This window comes from Gossypium hirsutum, chromosome D02 (genome assembly GCF_007990345.1).
Source record: "Gossypium hirsutum isolate 1008001.06 chromosome D02, Gossypium_hirsutum_v2.1, whole genome shotgun sequence".
NCBI classification, from domain to species: domain Eukaryota; kingdom Viridiplantae; phylum Streptophyta; class Magnoliopsida; order Malvales; family Malvaceae; genus Gossypium; species Gossypium hirsutum.
This window is the reverse complement of record NC_053438.1, coordinates 48,618,990-48,622,887: the sequence shown is the minus strand read 5'-3', so window position 1 is coordinate 48,622,887 and position 3,898 is coordinate 48,618,990. Positions and strand designations below refer to the sequence as shown.

General features: G+C 32.6%; 1 long non-coding RNA gene across 1 annotated transcript; it reads left to right on the top strand.

Annotated features, from left to right (window-relative positions):
* Positions 1–557: 557 nt before the first annotated feature.
* Positions 558–3,262, top strand: LOC121214672 (uncharacterized). The gene is made up of 2 exons (XR_005910285.1): positions 558–1,247; positions 2,002–3,262. It is a non-coding gene; the product is annotated as an uncharacterized lncRNA (long non-coding RNA).
* The last annotated feature ends 636 nt before the right edge of the window (positions 3,263–3,898 follow it).

Below are 3,898 nucleotides of genomic sequence, written 5' to 3'. Positions count from 1 at the left end.
ATTCATAAATTAATATTTTTACATTAAATGGGTAACAATCTAAATAACTTAAAATACATAAATATTATAATAAAAATTCATTAATTAAGTTTTAAAACATAATTAAATCAAAACGAATGTTATATGTTAGTAATGTAAATGGTTGGTGTTAGTGGGTATATCCTACATTGGTTAAATACAACCTATCAAGAGAGTTTTTATATAGTTTTACTTCTTACTTTCATTGAGTAATTGGGTCATAGGCTTATTACATGTGTGTATTGGTGTTGTCTACTCATTTCATGTTTGTGCTAACGTGTACTGTGTGTCTATCTTCTTTTTTTTTGGATTAAGTTTTATTATTTTTCAGAAAATAATATCTTTAACAGTTTTATTTTTTCTAGTTTACTGTTCCGAAAAATCTAGTATTTTTTTACTGTTGGGCGCGGAAATAGTAGGGCAGTTTCAGTGTGTTTTTTTACTCTTTTGTCCTTGCCTAATTACCGTTTCCCCCTTCCATTACTAGTACAAATAAAGAGTTGATTTCCTCATTTTTCACACGGAACAGAAAACACAACTCTACTATCTCTAAAAAGATAATTTTCTCCTCTGTCTTCCCTTCCATTTTCCTTATAAACTTTGTCGATTCTTCCCAAATCACTTTAGAGAAAAATTGTGTCTTAGGAGTTTGGGTTTTAAGCGGGATCAACTATGACCCCTTCAAACTTTCCTGAGAATTGATCCTATTGTGAATTCCTAATAAGAGTAACACCAATCGAGTTCCATCTTCTATATTCGAGTGTACGAATATTGAAGTTGTAATGTCCCAAAATTTTGGTCTCTGTTTAGGTCTGGTGTTCAAATCTCTGCGTTGGCAAAATTAATCTTTTGGCTGGTTCTAGTATAGGCTGATCTTATTGTATGGTTTTATTCAAATTGAAACATTTGAAAGGATGATGAAAGTAGGGTATTGGGATATGTTTGAATATCATTAGGACAATAATAGAAAAAGGTCATTATCTTATTTGGTTTTATTTTATTTATTTTTCCTTAATTCTGCCGAAGTTTACTCCCATGTTTTGTTTCAAGTTGGTTACCCCTCATTCCCCATTTGTTTTACACGCCGCTTGTTCTTTTCTTTACTATTGAAATCTGCTTTCTTCTATATTTGATTTTTCCCTTCCATTTCGTTTTTCTTTTATTCTTCAATTTTTTCTACTGCTAATTCTTGAAGAGCTAATCCTTGTTTTGTGGGCTACGTACTAAAGGTAAGTCGTGATCGTTCCCTAATTTTTGTGTTTGTTATTCAATTCTCTTGTTAGCGATGGTTATGTTTAGGTGTGTTTTAGTGTTTCGTCATTGAGTGTTTCATCATTGTTAATCCTTGTACGAGTGTGTGTGGGTCGTGTGGGCTACACAGGCTGAGCTATTTAGGCAGAGTGGACCCAAAATTTAGAATTTTTCCCTAGGGTCGTACACGTCATTCCGATCAACCATGGGCTTTCCGTGGGGTCGATATGTGATTAAATATGCTATAAAACATAAAATTTGGTCATTTGTTACTATAATATCTGATATCTGCAAGTGTATTTGAGCTATCATATGGTAATTAAAATCGAGAGTAATGTTAAATACATATGTGATTTGTATATGAAATGTTATGTATGATCTCTCGTCTGAATATATCTGATTCTAGGATGATATATATTATGTGGAGGAAGTGTTTTTTGTGGGAGGCCACATTTCACCCATTATACTGGCAGCACAACTACAAATATTCTGAAAAGTGTCATAATGACACTAAGTGGTGTGTAGGGTTGGATGTGTGTTTTGTACCCATATGGTGTGTTGGGATGGTCGGAGATGGTGTGTAGCGGATGAAGGTAGGAAAGCATGTTTGTATCTGTTATGCTCTGATATGATCCTGCTTCTGTAAAATATGTCTTATATAAATTTACTGTTAAGTTATCTATTACGTACTGACTTTCGATAACTCATGCTCCGTTTGTCTGATATTTTCAGGTGATCCTCAAAATTAGGCAGGTCGGCGCAATAGAGCTCGGTTATTAAGTTTTCCGTTCAGTTTGTTTATTATCATTAATTAATTTGGGTTAAAGTGTTTTTGTAAAGTTTTGAGTATTTGGACAGTTTGGTTGTTTGGGTTTTGAACTTTATTTTCGTTTTTCATAAAATACTGCTTAAATATTCTATCGACGAAATTTGTTTTCCTGTAAAAGTAATGGGTTTCAAACAATAGACTGTGTTTTCAAAAATCGAAATTCCAAAAGTTTCCATTACAAATTTAAAATTTTTATTTAGAAAATGTAAACAAACAACTTTTTCAATTAAATAGTTTTGTCAAATATGTTTTCTCATAAAACGGGTTTTTAAGTAACACAAGTTTACGATATTTTTCAAAATATACGAGAATTGAATTTACAACTGTTTTCTTAGCATCTTTAGATCTATCTATAACGTCCAGGCCGGGTTTGGGGTGTTATAGAAGCACCGTGTTAACCTTAGGGGGCGTCATCCACTACACGATTACACTGGTTAGGGTGAATTTGTTTCTAAGACAGTGGATTTACCACGGCACAATAAATTTCTGATTTCATATATCATTATTTATTTTCCAATCAGTGCTAACATATTTGTTTTGCAGTAGCTTATTTTCCATCAATTTTGAAATGAATTATTGCTAAAACATGTCTACCCCGATCAACAAATACATCCCTGATCTATCCAAGCTTGAACCTCTCAACGGGACTAACTATCATCACTGGTCTTAGAGGATGGTCATCTTATTCAAACAACTTGAAGTTGACTACGTCCTCTTCGATCTACCTACCACCGAGAAACCTAAAGATTCAACCATCGTTCCCAAATATCTAGAGGTCGTTGCTTCAAAAGCTAAATTTGAAAAAAAAACAACAAAATGGTAAGAGGTCACATGTTAAGCCTTATGACTAACAACCTCTTCGACTTGTTTGTAAAAAATAAATCTACTAAATCCATTTGGGATACTTTGGAGAAGAAATACGGAGCTGGTGATGCTGGAGTCAAGAAATATGTTGTTGGTGAGTGACTCAAGTTCGAAATGACCGATGATAAGTCAATTATAGATCAAGTCCATATTTACGAGAAGTTGGTTTTTGATATTCTAGTGGAAGGGATAGAGATATGTGAGATTCTCCAAGAAAATGTTTTGATTGAGAAGCTACTGAAATCTTGGTCTAACTATTGTAATCTCTTAAAGCACAAAAAATAAGACATTCCTTTGAAAGAACTGATTAGCCATATGAAGATTGAGGAAGTCAATCGTCTTAAAGATAAGGCTTTAGTTACCTCAACTCAATTCCCTTTAAAAGATAACTTTGTCGAATTTGGTTCTAGTTCCAAATTTAGCAAGAATAAAGACGATAAGAGTTCAAAGAAGGCAATAAAATTCCAGAATTAAAAGGTTATCAACTTCAAGAAACTTGGGAAGAATAAGAAACCCAATGTAACACCCTCATACTCGACCTAATCGTTAAGTCAATGCATCAGGACGTCACATTTGTTGCCGAAGCAACTACTGAAAATTTCAGATAAATTTATCATATTATTTAATTATCATTTAATTAATGTAGATAATTAACTCATTTTAGTAATAATTGAATTTAAAATAGAACTAATAATGAGTTAAAGGAGCTCATTAAAACATTTACAATTGATCAAATGTCAAACTATAAAGTTCATAAAAATTTCTGAACTGTCGTCACGACGTTGGGGTTTCCATGTCGTGACATGGCGAACTTATCATCATGACGTCATCTCCATTTTCTTATAAGTTCCATGTTTTATTTTTATTTATTTATTTTTATATATCATTACCTGGATATATATCCAGATGTCATAATCGCCACTTCATTTTACATAT